The 18,551-nt window shown below is 47.3% G+C and overlaps 12 non-coding genes across 12 annotated transcripts; 11 read left to right on the forward strand and 1 right to left on the reverse strand.

The window, feature by feature from the left end:
* Nucleotides 1–911: 911 nt before the first annotated feature.
* Nucleotides 912–993, reverse strand: trnas-gcu (transfer RNA serine (anticodon GCU)). The gene has a single exon. It is a non-coding gene; the product is annotated as a tRNA-Ser (tRNA).
* A 3,059-nt stretch (nt 994–4,052) lies between these two features.
* trnas-gcu (transfer RNA serine (anticodon GCU)) lies at nt 4,053–4,134 on the forward strand. Its single transcript has one exon. It is a non-coding gene; the product is annotated as a tRNA-Ser (tRNA).
* Nucleotides 4,135–6,187: 2,053 nt separating this feature from the next.
* On the forward strand, nt 6,188–6,269 carry trnas-gcu (transfer RNA serine (anticodon GCU)). The gene has a single exon. It is a non-coding gene; the product is annotated as a tRNA-Ser (tRNA).
* Nucleotides 6,270–8,324: 2,055 nt separating this feature from the next.
* On the forward strand, nt 8,325–8,406 carry trnas-gcu (transfer RNA serine (anticodon GCU)). Its single transcript has one exon. It is a non-coding gene; the product is annotated as a tRNA-Ser (tRNA).
* Nucleotides 8,407–9,891: 1,485 nt separating this feature from the next.
* On the forward strand, nt 9,892–9,973 carry trnas-gcu (transfer RNA serine (anticodon GCU)). The gene has a single exon. It is a non-coding gene; the product is annotated as a tRNA-Ser (tRNA).
* Nucleotides 9,974–10,892: 919 nt separating this feature from the next.
* On the forward strand, nt 10,893–10,974 carry trnas-gcu (transfer RNA serine (anticodon GCU)). Its single transcript has one exon. It is a non-coding gene; the product is annotated as a tRNA-Ser (tRNA).
* A 1,486-nt stretch (nt 10,975–12,460) lies between these two features.
* Nucleotides 12,461–12,542, forward strand: trnas-gcu (transfer RNA serine (anticodon GCU)). Its single transcript has one exon. It is a non-coding gene; the product is annotated as a tRNA-Ser (tRNA).
* Nucleotides 12,543–13,461: 919 nt separating this feature from the next.
* On the forward strand, nt 13,462–13,543 carry trnas-gcu (transfer RNA serine (anticodon GCU)). The gene has a single exon. It is a non-coding gene; the product is annotated as a tRNA-Ser (tRNA).
* A 919-nt stretch (nt 13,544–14,462) lies between these two features.
* Nucleotides 14,463–14,544, forward strand: trnas-gcu (transfer RNA serine (anticodon GCU)). The gene has a single exon. It is a non-coding gene; the product is annotated as a tRNA-Ser (tRNA).
* Nucleotides 14,545–15,463: 919 nt separating this feature from the next.
* trnas-gcu (transfer RNA serine (anticodon GCU)) lies at nt 15,464–15,545 on the forward strand. The gene has a single exon. It is a non-coding gene; the product is annotated as a tRNA-Ser (tRNA).
* Nucleotides 15,546–16,464: 919 nt separating this feature from the next.
* On the forward strand, nt 16,465–16,546 carry trnas-gcu (transfer RNA serine (anticodon GCU)). Its single transcript has one exon. It is a non-coding gene; the product is annotated as a tRNA-Ser (tRNA).
* A 919-nt stretch (nt 16,547–17,465) lies between these two features.
* On the forward strand, nt 17,466–17,547 carry trnas-gcu (transfer RNA serine (anticodon GCU)). Its single transcript has one exon. It is a non-coding gene; the product is annotated as a tRNA-Ser (tRNA).
* The last annotated feature ends 1,004 nt before the right edge of the window (nt 17,548–18,551 follow it).

Here is an 18,551-nt window from a genome sequence, read left to right on the forward strand (position 1 = left end):
TTTTACCACCAGGAGATTTCAATTTGTCGTAGGAGTTCCAATATAGTTGGAGGAAACGGCTCTGACGGTCTAGACCTCGTCCAAAGCCTACCACGTTATACCTTTAATGCAACAACCGATTCTGCGGATTCAAATGGCCAGCCATTGTTTCTTCCATCAACCACAGGCAAAAATGGATTCAAAATCACCTAAAGAATACTCGCGTTGAGGTATAACGTGGTTGGCTTTGGACGAGGTCTAGACCGTCAGAGCCGTTTCCTCCAACTATATTGGAACTCCTACGACAAATTGAAATCTCCTGGTGGTAAAATGCAAAGGTAGCAGGTCAAAGTCAGTTACAACGCGACGAGAATGGGATTCGTGATCAGATTGAAGAGCTTTTGTCGGAAGAAATGTGTAAATATGACCACTTCTACAAACCGTCGTTGGCGGACTATAAGGACGCGCGGATGGCCTGTCATTCATGGAGGGAGATCTCCGCAAACGTCGGTTTTCCGGTCGCGGGGTCCACAAAGTTCGAATCCCATTCTCGTCGCGTTGTAACTGACTTTGACCTGCTACCTTTGCATTTTACCACCGGGAGATTTCAATTTGTCGTAGGAGTTCCAATATAGTTGGAGGAAACGGCTCTGACGGTCTAGACCTCGTCCAAAGCCAACCACGTTATACCTTTAATGCAACAACCGATTCTGCGGATTCAAATGGCCAGCCATTGTTTCTTCCATCAACCACAGGCAAAAATGGATTCAAAATCACCTAAAGAATACTCGCGTTGAGGTATAACGTGGTTGGCTTTGGACGAGGTCTAGACCGTCAGAGCCGTTTCCTCCAACTATATTGGAACTCCTACGACAAATTGAAATCTCCTGGTGGTAAAATGCAAAGGTAGCAAGCCAAAGTCAGTTACAACGCGACGAGAATGGGATTCGAACCCATGCGTGCAGAGCACAATGGATTAGCAGTCCATCGCCTTAACCACTCGGCCACCTCGTCGTGTGGCTTCCAGCTTTGCAGGATAGTTAGATAATTGGCAACATTGTAGCATGTTTTCATGGTCCTGGGAGGTTCTAAAAAGCGTTTATATGCAGTGGCCGGCTTATCCCAATTGGACCCAAGCATCTATATAGTGGGGGATTAGCTCAAATGGTAGAGCGCTCGCTTAGCATGCGAGAAGTAGCGGGATCGATGCCTGCATCCTCCATTGTTCTTCATTTTCAGGTGAGGACATAACGACGCATGAACTTAAGGCTGCTGCATGCTTCTGCGTCTTAACGCACCGTCGCGTCGACGCGCTCATTTAAATTCATGCATCGCCACTGTTGCTTTTCATTGCGGACACATTTGTCCCGTATTTTCCTCCACAACTTTGTGGACCCCGCGACCGGAAAACCGACGTTTGCGGAGATCTCCCTCCATGAATGACAGGCCATCCGCGCGTCCTTATAGTCCGCCAACGACGGTTTGTAGAAGTGGTCATATTTACACATTTCTTCCGACAAAAGCTCTTCAATCTGATCACGAATCCCATTCTCGTCGCGTTGTAACTGACTTTGGCTTGCTACCTTTGCATTTTACCACCAGGAGATTTCAATTTGTCGTAGGAGTTCCAATATAGTTGGAGGAAACGGCTCTGACGGTCTAGACCTCGTCCAAAGCCAACCACGTTATACCTTTAATGCAACAACCGATTCTGCGGGTTCAAATGGCCAGCCATTGTTTCTTCCATCAACCACAGGCAAAAATGGATTCAAAATCACCTAAAGAATACTCGCGTTGAGGTACAACGTGGTTGGCTTTGGACGAGGTCTAGACCGTCAGAGCCGTTTCCTCCAACTATATTGGAACTCCTTCGACAAATTGAAATCTCCTGGTGGTAAAATTCAAAGGTAGCAAGCCAAAGTCAGTTACAACGCGACGAGATTTCAATTTGTCGTAGGAGTTCCAATATAGTTGGAGGAAACGGCTCTGACGGTCTAGACCTCGTCCAGAGCCAACCACGTTATACCTTTAATGCAACAACCGATTCTGCTCTGACGGTCTAGACCTCGTCCAGAGCCAACCACGTTATACCCTTAATGCAACAACCGATTCTGCGGATTCAAATGGCCAGCCATTGTTTCTTCCATCAACCACAGGCAAAAATGGATTCAAAATCACCTAAAGAATACTCGCGTTGAGGTATAACGTGGTTGGCTTTGGACGAGGTCTAGACCGTCAGAGCCGTTTCCTCCAACTATATTGGAACTCCTTCGACAAATTGAAATCTCCTGGTGGTAAAATGCAAAGGTAGCAAGCCAAAGTCAGTTACAACGCGACGAGAATGGGATTCGTGATCAGATTGAAGAACTTTTGTCGGAAGAAATGTGTAAATATGACCACTTCTACAAACCGTCGTTGGCGGACTATAAGGACGCGCGGATGGCCTGTCATTCATGGAGGGAGATCTCCGCAAATGTCGGTTTTCCGGTCGCGGGGTCTACAAAGTTCGAATCCCATTCTCGTCACGTTGTAACTGACTTTGACTTGCTACCTTTGCATTTTACCACCAGGAGATATTAATTTGTCGTAGGAGTTCCAATATAGTTGGAGGAAACGGCTCTGACGGTCTAGACCTCGTCCAAAGCCAACCACGTTATACCTTTAATGCAACAACCGATTCTGCATGGCCTGGACCTCGTCCAGACCCAACCACGTTATACCTTTAATGCAACAACCGATTCTGCGGATTCAAATGGCCAGCCATTGTTTCTTCCATCAACCACAGGCAAAAATGGATTCAAAATCACCTAAAGAATACTCGCGTTGAGGTATAACGTGGTTGGCTTTGGACGAGGTCTAGGCCGTCAGAGCCGTTTCCTCCAACTATATTGGAACTCCTTCGACAAATTGAAATCTCCTGGTGGTAAAATGCAAAGGTAGCAAGCCAAAGTCACTTACAACGCGACGAGAATGGGATTCGTGATCAGATTGAAGAACTTTTGTCGGAAGAAATGTGTAAATATGACAACTTCTACAAACCGTCGTTGGCGGACTATAAGGACGCGCGGATGGCCTGTCATTCATGGAGGGAGATCTCCGCAAACGTCGGTTTTCCGGTCGCGGGGTCTACAAAGTTCGAATCCCATTCTCGTTGCGTTGTAACTGACTTTGACCTGCTACCTTTGCATTTTACCACCAGGAGATTTCAATTTGTCGTAGGAGTTCCAATATAGTTGGAGGAAACGGCTCTGACGGTCTAGACCTCGTCCAAAGCCAACCACGTTATACCTTTAATGCAACAACCGATTCTGCGGATTCAAATGGCCAGCCATTGTTTCTTCCATCAACCACAGGCAAAAATGGATTCAAAATCACCTAAAGAATACTCGCGTTGAGGTATAACGTGGTTGGCTTTGGACGAGGTCTAGGCCGTCAGAGCCGTTTCCTCCAACTATATTGGAACTCCTACGACAAATTGAAATCTCCTGGTGGTAAAATGCAAAGGTAGCAAGCCAAAGTCAGTTACAACGCGACGAGAATGGGATTCGTGATCAGATTGAAGAGCTTTTGTCGGAAGAAATGTGTAAATATGACCACTTCTACAAACCGTCGTTGGCTGACTATAAGGACGCGCGGATGGCCTGTCATTCATGGAGGGAGATCTCCGCAAACGTCGGTTTTCCGGTCGCGGGGTCCACAAAGTTGTGGAGGAAAATACGGGACAAATGTGTCCGCAATGAAAAGCAACAGTGGCGATGCATGAATTTATATGAGCGCGTCGACGCGACGGTGCGTTAAGACGCAGAAGCATGCAGCAGCCTTAAGTTCATGCGTCGTTATGTCCTCACCTGAAAATGAAGAACAATGGAGGATGCAGGCATTGATCCCGCTACTTCTCGCATGCTAAGCGAGCGCTCTACCATTTGAGCTAATCCCCCACTATATAGATGCTTGGGTCCAATTGGGATAAGCCGGCCCCTGCATATAAACGCTTTTTAGAACCTCCCAGGACCATGAAAACATGCTACGATGTTGCCAATTATCTAACTATCCTGCAAAGTTGGAAGCCACACGACGAGGTGGCCGAGTGGTTAAGGCGATGGACTGCTAATCCATTGTGCTCTGCACGCATGGGTTCGAATCCCATTCTCGTCGCGTCGTAACTGACTTTGGCTTGCTACCTTTGCATTTTACCACCAGGAGATTTCAATTTGTCGTAGGAGTTCCAATATAGTTGGAGGAAACGGCTCTGACGGTCTAGACCTCGTCCAGAGCCAACCACGTTATACCTTTAATGCAACAACCGATTCTGCGGATTCAAATGGCCAGCCATTGTTTCTTCCATCAACCACAGGCAAAAATGGATTCAAAATCACCTAAAGAATACTCGCGTTGAGGTATAACGTGGTTGGCTCTGGACGAGGTCTAGACCGTCAGAGCCGTTTCCTCCAACTATATTGGAACTCCTACGACAAATTGAAATCTCCTGGTGGTAAAATGCAAAGGTAGCAAGCCAAAGTCAGTTACAACGCGACGAGAATGGGATTCGTGATCAGATTGAAGAGCTTTTGTCGGAAGAAATGTGTAAATATGACCACTTCTACAAACCGTCGTTGGCGGACTATAAGGACGCGCGGATGGCCTGTATTCATGGAGGGAGATCTCCGCAAACGTCGGTTTTCCGGTCGCGGGGTCCACAAAGTTCGAATCCCATTCTCGTCGCGTTGTAACTGACTTTGACCTGCTACCTTTGCATTTTACCACCAGGAGATTTCAATTTGTCGTAGGAGTTCCAATATAGTTGGAGGAAACGGCTCTGACGGTCTAGACCTCGTCCAAAGCCAACCACGTTATACCTTTAATGCAACAACCGATTCTGCGGATTCAAATGGCCAGCCATTGTTTCTTCCATCAACCACAGGCAAAAATGGATTCAAAATCACCTAAAGAATACTCGCGTTGAGGTATAACGTGGTTGGCTTTGGACGAGGTCTAGACCGTAAGAGCCGTTTCCTCCAACTATATTGGAACTCCTACGACAAATTGAAATCTCCTGGTGGTAAAATGCAAAGGTAGCAGGTCAAAGTCAGTTACAACGCGACGAGAATGGGATTCGTGATCAGATTGAAGAGCTTTTGTCGGAAGAAATGTGTAAATATGACCACTTCTACAAACCGTCGTTGGCGGACTATAAGGACGCGCGGATGGCCTGTCATTCATGGAGGGAGATCTCCGCAAACGTCGGTTTTCCGGTCGCGGGGTCCACAAAGTTCGAATCCCATTCTCGTCGCGTTGTAACTCACTTTGGCTTGCTACCTTTGCATTTTACCACCAGGAGATTTCAATTTGTCGTAGGAGTTCCAATATAGTTGGAGGAAACGGCTCTGACGGTCTAGACCTCGTCCAGAGCCAACCACGTTATACCTTTAATGCAACAACCGATTCTGCGGATTCAAATGGCCAGCCATTGTTTCTTCCATCAACCACAGGCAAAAATGGATTCAAAATCACCTAAAGAATACTCGCGTTGAGGTATAACGTGGTTGGCTTTGGACGAGGTCTAGACCGTCAGAGCCGTTTCCTCCAACTATATTGGAACTCCTTCGACAAATTGAAATCTCCTGGTGGTAAAATGCAAAGGTAGCAAGCCAAAGTCAGTTACAACGCGACGAGAATGGGATTCGTGATCAGATTGAAGAACTTTTGTCGGAAGAAATGTGTAAATATGACCACTTCTACAAACCGTCGTTGGCGGACTATAAGGACGCGCGGATGGCCTGTCATTCATGGAGGGAGATCTCCGCAAACGTTGGTTTTCCGGTCGCGGGGTCCACAAAGTTGTGGAGGAAAATACGGGACAAATGTGTCCGCAATGAAAAGCAACAGTGGCGATGCATGAATTTAAATGAGCGCGTCGACGCGACGGTGCGTTAAGACGCAGAGCATGCAGCAGCCTTAAGTTCATGCGTCGTTATGTCCTCACCTGAAAATGAAGAACAATGGAGGATGCAGGCATCGATCCCGCTACTTCTCGCATGCTAAGCGAGCGCTCTACCATTTGAGCTAATCCCCCACTATATAGATGCTTGGGTCCAATTGGGATAAGCCGGCCCCTGCATATAAACGCTTTTTAGAACCTCCCAGGACCATGAAAACATGCTACAATGTTGCCAATTATCTAACTATCCTGCAAAGCTGGAAGCCACACGACGAGGTGGCCGAGTGGTTAAGGCGATGGACTGCTAATCCATTGTGCTCTGCACGCATGGGTTCGAATCCCATTCTCGTCGCGTTGTAACTCACTTTGGCTTGCTACCTTTGCATTTTACCACCAGGAGATTTCAATTTGTCGTAGGAGTTCCAATATAGTTGGAGGAAACGGCTCTGACGGTCTAGACCTCGTCCAGAGCCAACCACGTTATACCTTTAATGCAACAACCGATTCTGCGGATTCAAATGGCCAGCCATTGTTTCTTCCATCAACCACAGGCAAAAATGGATTCAAAATCACCTAAAGAATACTCGCGTTGAGGTATAACGTGGTTGGCTTTGGACGAGGTCTAGACCGTCAGAGCCGTTTCCTCCAACTATATTGGAACTCCTTCGACAAATTGAAATCTCCTGGTGGTAAAATGCAAAGGTAGCAAGCCAAAGTCAGTTACAACGCGACGAGAATGGGATTCGTGATCAGATTGAAGAGCTTTTGTCGGAAGAAATGTGTAAATATGACCACTTCTACAAACCGTCGTTGGCGGACTGTAAGGACGCGCGGATGGCCTGTCATTCATGGAGGGAGATCTCCGCAAACGTCGGTTTTCCGGTCGCGGGGTCCACAAAGTTCGAATCCCATTCTCGTCGCGTTGTAACTGACTTTGACCTGCTACCTTTGCATTTTACCACCAGGAGATTTCAATTTGTCGTAGGAGTTCCAATATAGTTGGAGGAAACGGCTCTGACGGTCTTGACCTCGTCCAAAGCCAACCACGTTATACCTTTAATGCAACAACCGATTCTGCGGATTCAAATGGCCAGCCATTGTTTCTTCCATCAACCACAGGCAAAAATGGATTCAAAATCACCTAAAGAATACTCGCGTTGAGGTATAACGTGGTTGGCTTTGGACGAGGTCTAGACCGTAAGAGCCGTTTCCTCCAACTATATTGGAACTCCTACGACAAATTGAAATCTCCTGGTGGTAAAATGCAAAGGTAGCAGGTCAAAGTCAGTTACAACGCGACGAGAATGGGATTCGTGATCAGATTGAAGAGCTTTTGTCGGAAGAAATGTGTAAATATGACCACTTCTACAAACCGTCGTTGGCGGACTATAAGGACGCGCGGATGGCCTGTCATTCATGGAGGGAGATCTCCGCAAACGTCGGTTTTCCGGTCGCGGGGTCCACAAAGTTCGAATCCCATTCTCGTCGCGTAGTAACTCACTTTGGCTTGCTACCTTTGCATTTTACCACCAGGAGATTTCAATTTGTCGTAGGAGTTCCAATATAGTTGGAGGAAACGGCTCTGACGGTCTAGACCTCGTCCAGAGCCAACCACGTTATACCTTTAATGCAACAACCGATTCTGCGGATTCAAATGGCCAGCCATTGTTTCTTCCATCAACCACAGGCAAAAATGGATTCAAAATCACCTAAAGAATACTCGCGTTGAGGTATAACGTGGTTGGCTTTGGACGAGGTCTAGACCGTAAGAGCCGTTTCCTCCAACTATATTGGAACTCCTACGACAAATTGAAATCTCCTGGTGGTAAAATGCAAAGGTAGCAAGCCAAAGTCAGTTACAACGCGACGAGAATGGGATTCGTGATCAGATTGAAGAGCTTTTGTCGGAAGAAATGTGTAAATATGACCACTTCTACAAACCGTCGTTGGCGGACTATAAGGACGCGCGGATGGCCTGTCATTCATGGAGGGAGATCTCCGCAAACGTCGGTTTTCCGGTCGCGGGGTCCACAAAGTTGTGGAGGAAAATACGGGACAAATGTGTCCGCAATGAAAAGCAACAGTGGCGATGCATGAATTTAAATGAGCGCGTCGACGCGACGGTGCGTTAAGACGCAGAAGCATGCAGCAGCCTTAAGTTAATGCGTCGTTATGTCCTCACCTGAAAATGAAGAACAATGGAGGATGCAGGCATCGATCCCGCTACTTCTCGCATGCTAAGCGAGCGCTCTACCATTTGAGCTAATCCCCCACTATATAGATGCTTGGGTCCAATTGGGATAAGCCGGCCCCTGCATATAAACGCTTTTTAGAACCTCCCAGGACCATGAAAACATGCTACAATGTTGCCAATTATCTAACTATCCTGCAAAGCTGGAAGCCACACGACGAGGTGGCCGAGTGGTTAAGGCGATGGACTGCTAATCCATTGTGCTCTGCACGCATGGGTTCGAATCCCATTCTCGTCGCGTTGTAAGTCACTTTGGCTTGCTACCTTTGCATTTTACCACCAGGAGATTTCAATTTGTCGTAGGAGTTCCAATATAGTTGGAGGAAACGGCTCTGACGGTCTAGACCTCGTCCAGAGCCAACCACGTTATACCTTTAATGCAACAACCGATTCTGCGGATTCAAATGGCCAGCCATTGTTTCTTCCATCAACCACAGGCAAAAATGGATTCAAAATCACCTAAAGAATACTCGCGTTGAGGTATAACGTGGTTGGCTCTGGACGAGGTCTAGACCGTCAGAGCCGTTTCCTCCAACTATATTGGAACTCCTACGACAAATTGAAATCTCCTGGTGGTAAAATGCAAAGGTAGCAAGCCAAAGTCAGTTACAACGCGACGAGAATGGGATTCGTGATCAGATTGAAGAGCTTTTGTCGGAAGAAATGTGTAAATATGACCACTTCTACAAACCGTCGTTGGCGGACTATAAGGACGCGCGGATGGCCTGTATTCATGGAGGGAGATCTCCGCAAACGTCGGTTTTCCGGTCGCAGGGTCCACAAAGTTCGAATCCCATTCTCGTCGCGTTGTAACTGACTTTGACCTGCTACCTTTGCATTTTACCACCAGGAGATTTCAATTTGTCGTAGGAGTTCCAATATAGTTGGAGGAAACGGCTCTGACGGTCTAGACCTCGTCCAAAGCCAACCACGTTATACCTTTAATGCAACAACCGATTCTGCGGATTCAAATGGCCAGCCATTGTTTCTTCCATCAACCACAGGCAAAAATGGATTCAAAATCACCTAAAGAATACTCGCGTTGAGGTATAACGTGGTTGGCTTTGGACGAGGTCTAGACCGTCAGAGCCGTTTCCTCCAACTATATTGGAACTCCTTCGACAAATTGAAATCTCCTGGTGGTAAAATGCAAAGGTAGCAAGCCAAAGTCAGTTACAACGCGACGAGAATGGGATTCGTGATCAGATTGAAGAACTTTTGTCGGAAGAAATGTGTAAATATGACCACTTCTACAAACCGTCGTTGGCGGACTATAAGGACGCGCGGATGGCCTGTCATTCATGGAGGGAGATCTCCGCAAACGTTGGTTTTCCGGTCGCGGGGTCCACAAAGTTGTGGAGGAAAATACGGGACAAATGTGTCCGCAATGAAAAGCAACAGTGGCGATGCATGAATTTAAATGAGCGCGTCGACGCGACGGTGCGTTAAGACGCAGAGCATGCAGCAGCCTTAAGTTCATGCGTCGTTATGTCCTCACCTGAAAATGAAGAACAATGGAGGATGCAGGCATCGATCCCGCTACTTCTCGCATGCTAAGCGAGCGCTCTACCATTTGAGCTAATCCCCCACTATATAGATGCTTGGGTCCAATTGGGATAAGCCGGCCCCTGCATATAAACGCTTTTTAGAACCTCCCAGGACCATGAAAACATGCTACAATGTTGCCAATTATCTAACTATCCTGCAAAGCTGGAAGCCACACGACGAGGTGGCCGAGTGGTTAAGGCGATGGACTGCTAATCCATTGTGCTCTGCACGCATGGGTTCGAATCCCATTCTCGTCGCGTAGTAACTCACTTTGGCTTGCTACCTTTGCATTTTACCACCAGGAGATTTCAATTTGTCGTAGGAGTTCCAATATAGTTGGAGGAAACGGCTCTGACGGTCTAGACCTCGTCCAGAGCCAACCACGTTATACCTTTAATGCAACAACCGATTCTGCGGATTCAAATGGCCAGCCATTGTTTCTTCCATCAACCACAGGCAAAAATGGATTCAAAATCACCTAAAGAATACTCGCGTTGAGGTATAACGTGGTTGGCTTTGGACGAGGTCTAGACCGTAAGAGCCGTTTCCTCCAACTATATTGGAACTCCTACGACAAATTGAAATCTCCTGGTGGTAAAATGCAAAGGTAGCAAGCCAAAGTCAGTTACAACGCGACGAGAATGGGATTCGTGATCAGATTGAAGAGCTTTTGTCGGAAGAAATGTGTAAATATGACCACTTCTACAAACCGTCGTTGGCGGACTATAAGGACGCGCGGATGGCCTGTCATTCATGGAGGGAGATCTCCGCAAACGTCGGTTTTCCGGTCGCGGGGTCCACAAAGTTGTGGAGGAAAATACGGGACAAATGTGTCCGCAATGAAAAGCAACAGTGGCGATGCATGAATTTAAATGAGCGCGTCGACGCGACGGTGCGTTAAGACGCAGAAGCATGCAGCAGCCTTAAGTTAATGCGTCGTTATGTCCTCACCTGAAAATGAAGAACAATGGAGGATGCAGGCATCGATCCCGCTACTTCTCGCATGCTAAGCGAGCGCTCTACCATTTGAGCTAATCCCCCACTATATAGATGCTTGGGTCCAATTGGGATAAGCCGGCCCCTGCATATAAACGCTTTTTAGAACCTCCCAGGACCATGAAAACATGCTACAATGTTGCCAATTATCTAACTATCCTGCAAAGCTGGAAGCCACACGACGAGGTGGCCGAGTGGTTAAGGCGATGGACTGCTAATCCATTGTGCTCTGCACGCATGGGTTCGAATCCCATTCTCGTCGCGTTGTAAGTCACTTTGGCTTGCTACCTTTGCATTTTACCACCAGGAGATTTCAATTTGTCGTAGGAGTTCCAATATAGTTGGAGGAAACGGCTCTGACGGTCTAGACCTCGTCCAGAGCCAACCACGTTATACCTTTAATGCAACAACCGATTCTGCGGATTCAAATGGCCAGCCATTGTTTCTTCCATCAACCACAGGCAAAAATGGATTCAAAATCACCTAAAGAATACTCGCGTTGAGGTATAACGTGGTTGGCTTTGGACGAGGTCTAGACCGTAAGAGCCGTTTCCTCCAACTATATTGGAACTCCTACGACAAATTGAAATCTCCTGGTGGTAAAATGCAAAGGTAGCAAGCCAAAGTCAGTTACAACGCGACGAGAATGGGATTCGTGATCAGATTGAAGAGCTTTTGTCGGAAGAAATGTGTAAATATGACCACTTCTACAAACCGTCGTTGGCGGACTATAAGGACGCGCGGATGGCCTGTCATTCATGGAGGGAGATCTCCGCAAACGTCGGTTTTCCGGTCGCGGGGTCCACAAAGTTCGAATCCCATTCTCGTCGCGTTGTAACTCACTTTGGCTTGCTACCTTTGCATTTTACCACCAGGAGATTTCAATTTGTCGTAGGAGTTCCAATATAGTTGGAGGAAACGGCTCTGACGGTCTAGACCTCGTCCAGAGCCAACCACGTTATACCTTTAATGCAACAACCGATTCTGCGGATTCAAATGGCCAGCCATTGTTTCTTCCATCAACCACAGGCAAAAATGGATTCAAAATCACCTAAAGAATACTCGCGTTGAGGTATAACGTGGTTGGCTTTGGACGAGGTCTAGACCGTCAGAGCCGTTTCCTCCAACTATATTGGAACTCCTTCGACAAATTGAAATCTCCTGGTGGTAAAATGCAAAGGTAGCAAGCCAAAGTCAGTTACAACGCGACGAGAATGGGATTCGTGATCAGATTGAAGAACTTTTGTCGGAAGAAATGTGTAAATATGACCACTTCTACAAACCGTCGTTGGCGGACTATAAGGACGCGCGGATGGCCTGTCATTCATGGAGGGAGATCTCCGCAAACGTTGGTTTTCCGGTCGCGGGGTCCACAAAGTTGTGGAGGAAAATACGGGACAAATGTGTCCGCAATGAAAAGCAACAGTGGCGATGCATGAATTTAAATGAGCGCGTCGACGCGACGGTGCGTTAAGACGCAGAGCATGCAGCAGCCTTAAGTTCATGCGTCGTTATGTCCTCACCTGAAAATGAAGAACAATGGAGGATGCAGGCATCGATCCCGCTACTTCTCGCATGCTAAGCGAGCGCTCTACCATTTGAGCTAATCCCCCACTATATAGATGCTTGGGTCCAATTGGGATAAGCCGGCCCCTGCATATAAACGCTTTTTAGAACCTCCCAGGACCATGAAAACATGCTACAATGTTGCCAATTATCTAACTATCCTGCAAAGCTGGAAGCCACACGACGAGGTGGCCGAGTGGTTAAGGCGATGGACTGCTAATCCATTGTGCTCTGCACGCATGGGTTCGAATCCCATTCTCGTCGCGTAGTAACTCACTTTGGATTGCTACCTTTGCATTTTACCACCAGGAGATTTCAATTTGTCGTAGGAGTTCCAATATAGTTGGAGGAAACGGCTCTGACGGTCTAGACCTCGTCCAGAGCCAACCACGTTATACCTTTAATGCAACAACCGATTCTGCGGATTCAAATGGCCAGCCATTGTTTCTTCCATCAACCACAGGCAAAAATGGATTCAAAATCACCTAAAGAATACTCGCGTTGAGGTATAACGTGGTTGGCTTTGGACGAGGTCTAGACCGTAAGAGCCGTTTCCTCCAACTATATTGGAACTCCTACGACAAATTGAAATCTCCTGGTGGTAAAATGCAAAGGTAGCAAGCCAAAGTCAGTTACAACGCGACGAGAATGGGATTCGTGATCAGATTGAAGAGCTTTTGTCGGAAGAAATGTGTAAATATGACCACTTCTACAAACCGTCGTTGGCGGACTATAAGGACGCGCGGATGGCCTGTCATTCATGGAGGGAGATCTCCGCAAACGTCGGTTTTCCGGTCGCGGGGTCCACAAAGTTGTGGAGGAAAATACGGGACAAATGTGTCCGCAATGAAAAGCAACAGTGGCGATGCATGAATTTAAATGAGCGCGTCGACGCGACGGTGCGTTAAGACGCAGAAGCATGCAGCAGCCTTAAGTTAATGCGTCGTTATGTCCTCACCTGAAAATGAAGAACAATGGAGGATGCAGGCATCGATCCCGCTACTTCTCGCATGCTAAGCGAGCGCTCTACCATTTGAGCTAATCCCCCACTATATAGATGCTTGGGTCCAATTGGGATAAGCCGGCCCCTGCATATAAACGCTTTTTAGAACCTCCCAGGACCATGAAAACATGCTACAATGTTGCCAATTATCTAACTATCCTGCAAAGCTGGAAGCCACACGACGAGGTGGCCGAGTGGTTAAGGCGATGGACTGCTAATCCATTGTGCTCTGCACGCATGGGTTCGAATCCCATTCTCGTCGCGTTGTAAGTCACTTTGGCTTGCTACCTTTGCATTTTACCACCAGGAGATTTCAATTTGTCGTAGGAGTTCCAATATAGTTGGAGGAAACGGCTCTGACGGTCTAGACCTCGTCCAGAGCCAACCACGTTATACCTTTAATGCAACAACCGATTCTGCGGATTCAAATGGCCAGCCATTGTTTCTTCCATCAACCACAGGCAAAAATGGATTCAAAATCACCTAAAGAATACTCGCGTTGAGGTATAACGTGGTTGGCTTTGGACGAGGTCTAGACCGTAAGAGCCGTTTCCTCCAACTATATTGGAACTCCTACGACAAATTGAAATCTCCTGGTGGTAAAATGCAAAGGTAGCAAGCCAAAGTCAGTTACAACGCGACGAGAATGGGATTCGTGATCAGATTGAAGAGCTTTTGTCGGAAGAAATGTGTAAATATGACCACTTCTACAAACCGTCGTTGGCGGACTATAAGGACGCGCGGATGGCCTGTCATTCATGGAGGGAGATCTCCGCAAACGTCGGTTTTCCGGTCGCGGGGTCCACAAAGTTGTGGAGGAAAATACGGGACAAATGTGTCCGCAATGAAAAGCAACAGTGGCGATGCATGAATTTAAATGAGCGCGTCGACGCGACGGTGCGTTAAGACGCAGAAGCATGCAGCAGCCTTAAGTTCATGCGTCGTTATGTCCTCACCTGAAAATGAAGAACAATGGAGGATGCAGGCATCGATCCCGCTACTTCTCGCATGCTAAGCGAGCGCTCTACCATTTGAGCTAATCCCGCACTATATAGATGCTTGGGTCCAATTGGGATAAGCCGGCCCCTGCATATAAACGCTTTTTAGAACCTCCCAGGACCATGAAAACATGCTACAATGTTGCCAATTATCTAACTATCCTGCAAAGCTGGAAGCCACACGACGAGGTGGCCGAGTGGTTAAGGCGATGGACTGCTAATCCATTGTGCTCTGCACGCATGGGTTCGAATCCCATTCTCGTCGCGTTGTAACTGACTTTGGCTTGCTACCTTTGCATTTTACCACCAGGAGATTTCAATTTGTCGTAGGAGTTCCAATATAGTTGGAGGAAACGGCTCTGACGGTCTAGACCTCGTCCAAAGCCAACCACGTTATACCTTTAATGCAACAACCGATTCTGCGGATTCAAATGGCCAGCCATTGTTTCTTCCATCAACCACAGGCAAAAATGGATTCAAAATCACCTAAAGAATACTCGCGTTGAGGTATAACGTGGTTGGCTTTGGACGAGGTCTAGACCGTCAGAGCCGTTTCCTCCAACTATATTGGAACTCCTACGACAAATTGAAATCTCCTGGTGGTAAAATGCAAAGGTAGCAAGCCAAAGTCAGTTACAACGCGACGAGAATGGGATTCGTGATCAGATTGAAGAGCTTTTGTCGGAAGAAATGTGTAAATATGACCACTTCTACAAACCGTCGTTGGCGGACTATAAGGACGCGCGGATGGCCTGTCATTCATGGAGGGAGATCTCCGCAAACGTCGGTTTTCCGGTCGCGGGGTCCACAAAGTTGTGGAGGAAAATACGGGACAAATGTGTCCGCAATGAAAAGCAACAGTGGCGATGCATGAATTTAAATGAGCGCGTCGACGCGACGGTGCGTTAAGACGCAGAAGCATGCAGCAGCCTTAAGTTCATGCGTCGTTATGTCCTCACCTGAAAATGAAGAACAATGGAGGATGCAGGCATCGATCCCGCTACTTCTCGCATGCTAAGCGAGCGCTCTACCATTTGAGCTAATCCCCCACTATATAGATGCTTGGGTCCAATTGGGATAAGCCGGCCCCTGCATATAAACGCTTTTTAGAACCTCCCAGGACCATGAAAACATGCTACAATGTTGCCAATTATCTAACTATCCTGCAAAGTTGGAAGCCACACGACGAGGTGGCCGAGTGGTTAAGGCGATGGACTGCTAATCCATTGTGCTCTGCACGCATGGGTTCGAATCCCATTCTCGTCGCGTCGTAACTGACTTTGGCTTGCTACCTTTGCATTTTACCACCAGGAGATTTCAATTTGTCGTAGGAGTTCCAATATAGTTGGAGGAAACGGCTCTGACGGTCTAGACCTCGTCCAGAGCCAACCACGTTATACCTTTAATGCAACAACCGATTCTGCGGATTCAAATGGCCAGCCATTGTTTCTTCCATCAACCACAGGCAAAAATGGATTCAAAATCACCTAAAGAATACTCGCGTTGAGGTATAACGTGGTTGGCTTTGGACGAGGTCTAGACCGTCAGAGCCGTTTCCTCCAACTATATTGGAACTCCTACGACAAATTGAAATCTCCTGGTGGTAAAATGCAAAGGTAGCAAGCCAAAGTCAGTTACAACGCGACGAGAATGGGATTCGTGATCAGATTGAAGAGCTTTTGTCGGAAGAAATGTGTAAATATGACCACTTCTACAAACCGTCGTTGGCGGACTATAAGGACGCGCGGATGGCCTGTCATTCATGGAGGGAGATCTCCGCAAACGTCGGTTTTCCGGTCGCGGGGTCCACAAAGTTGTGGAGGAAAATACGGGACAAATGTGTCCGCAATGAAAAGCAACAGTGGCGATGCATGAATTTAAATGAGCGCGTCGACGCGACGGTGCGTTAAGACGCAGAAGCATGCAGCAGCCTTAAGTTCATGCGTCGTTATGTCCTCACCTGAAAATGAAGAACAATGGAGGATGCAGGCATCGATCCCGCTACTTCTCGCATGCTAAGCGAGCGCTCTACCATTTGAGCTAATCCCCCACTATATAGATGCTTGGGTCCAATTGGGATAAGCCGGCCCCTGCATATAAACGCTTTTTAGAACCTCCCAGGACCATGAAAACATGCTACAATGTTGCCAATTATCTAACTATCCTGCAAAGTTGGAAGCCACACGACGAGGTGGCCGAGTGGTTAAGGCGATGGACTGCTAATCCATTGTGCTCTGCACGCATGGGTTCGAATCCCATTCTCGTCGCGTCGTAACTGACTTTGGCTTGCTACCTTTGCATTTTACCACCAGGAGATTTCAATTTGTCGTAGGAGTTCCAATATAGTTGGAGGAAACGGCTCTGACGGTCTAGACCTCGTCCAGAGCCAACCACGTTATACCTTTAATGCAACAACCGATTCTGCGGATTCAAATGGCCAGCCATTGTTTCTTCCATAAACCACAGGCAAAAATGGATTCAAAATCACCTAAAGAATACTCGCGTTGAGGTATAACGTGGTTGGCTTTGGACGAGGTCTAGACCGTCAGAGCCGTTTCCTCCAACTATATTGGAACTCCTACGACAAATTGAAATCTCCTGGTGGTAAAATGCAAAGGTAGCAAGCCAAAGTCAGTTACAACGCGACGAGAATGGGATTCGTGATCAGATTGAAGAGCTTTTGTCGGAAGAAATGTGTAAATATGACCACTTCTACAAACCGTCGTTGGCGGACTATAAGGACGCGCGGATGGCCTGTCATTCATGGAGGGAGATCTCCGCAAACGTCGGTTTTCCGGTCGCGGGGTCCACAAAGTTGTGGAGGAAAATACGGGACAAATGTGTCCGCAATGAAAAGCAACAGTGGCGATGCATGAATTTAAATGAGCGCGTCGACGCGACGGTGCGTTAAGACGCAGAAGCATGCAGCAGCCTTAAGTTCATGCGTCGTTATGTCCTCACCTGAAAATGAAGAACAATGGAGGATGCAGGCATCGATCCCGCTACTTCTCGCATGCTAAGCGAGCGCTCTACCATTTGAGCTAATCCCCCACTATATAGATGCTTGGGTCCAATTGGGATAAGCCGGCCCCTGCATATAAACGCTTTTTAGAACCTCCCAGGACCATGAAAACATGCTACAATGTTGCCAATTATCTAACTATCCTGCAAAGTTGGAAGCCACACGACGAGGTGGCCGAGTGGTTAAGGCGATGGACTGCTAATCCATTGTGCTCTGCACGCATGGGTTCGAATCCCATTCTCGTCGCGTCGTAACTGACTTTGGCTTGCTACCTTTGCATTTTACCACCAGGAGATTTCAATTTGTCGTAGGAGTTCCAATATAGTTGGAGGAAACGGCTCTGACGGTCTAGACCTCGTCCAGAGCCAACCACGTTATACCTTTAATGCAACAACCGATTCTGCGGATTCAAATGGCCAGCCATTGTTTCTTCCATAAACCACAGGCAAAAATGGATTCAAAATCACCTAAAGAATACTCGCGTTGAGGTATAACGTGGTTGGCTTTGGACGAGGTCTAGACCGTCAGAGCCGTTTCCTCCAACTATATTGGAACTCCTACGACAAATTGAAATCTCCTGGTGGTAAAATGCAAAGGTAGCAAGCCAAAGTCAGTTACAACGCGACGAGAATGGGATTCGTGATCAGATTGAAGAGCTTTTGTCGGAAGAAATGTGTAAATATGACCACTTCTACAAACCGTCGTTGGCGGACTATAAGGACGCGCGGATGGCCTGTCATTCATGGAGGGAGATCTCCGCAAACGTCGGTTTTCCGGTCGCGGGGTCCACAAAGTTCGAATCCCATTCTCGGCGCGTTGTAACTGACTTTGACCTGCTACCTTTGCATTTTACCACCAGGAGATTTCAATTTGTCGTAGGAGTTCCAATATAGTTGGAGGAAACGGCTCTGACGGTCTAGACCTCGTCCAAAGCCAACCACGTTATACCTTTAATGCAACAACCGATTCTGCGGATTCAAATGGCCAGCCATTGTTTCTTCCATCAACCACAGGCAAAAATGGATTCAAAATCACCTAAAGAATACTCGCGTTGAGGTATAACGTGGTTGGCTTTGGACAAGGTCTAGACCGTCAGAGCCGTTTCCTCCAACTATATTGGAACTCCTACGACAAATTGAAATCTCCTGGTGGTAAAATGCAAAGGTAGCAAGCCAAAGTCAGTTACAACGCGACGAGAATGGGATTCGTGATCAGATTGAAGAGCTTTTGTCGGAAGAAATGTGTAAATA

Source organism: Gasterosteus aculeatus, chromosome 11 (genome assembly GCF_964276395.1).
Source record: "Gasterosteus aculeatus chromosome 11, fGasAcu3.hap1.1, whole genome shotgun sequence".
Classification (NCBI taxonomy): domain Eukaryota; kingdom Metazoa; phylum Chordata; class Actinopteri; order Perciformes; family Gasterosteidae; genus Gasterosteus; species Gasterosteus aculeatus.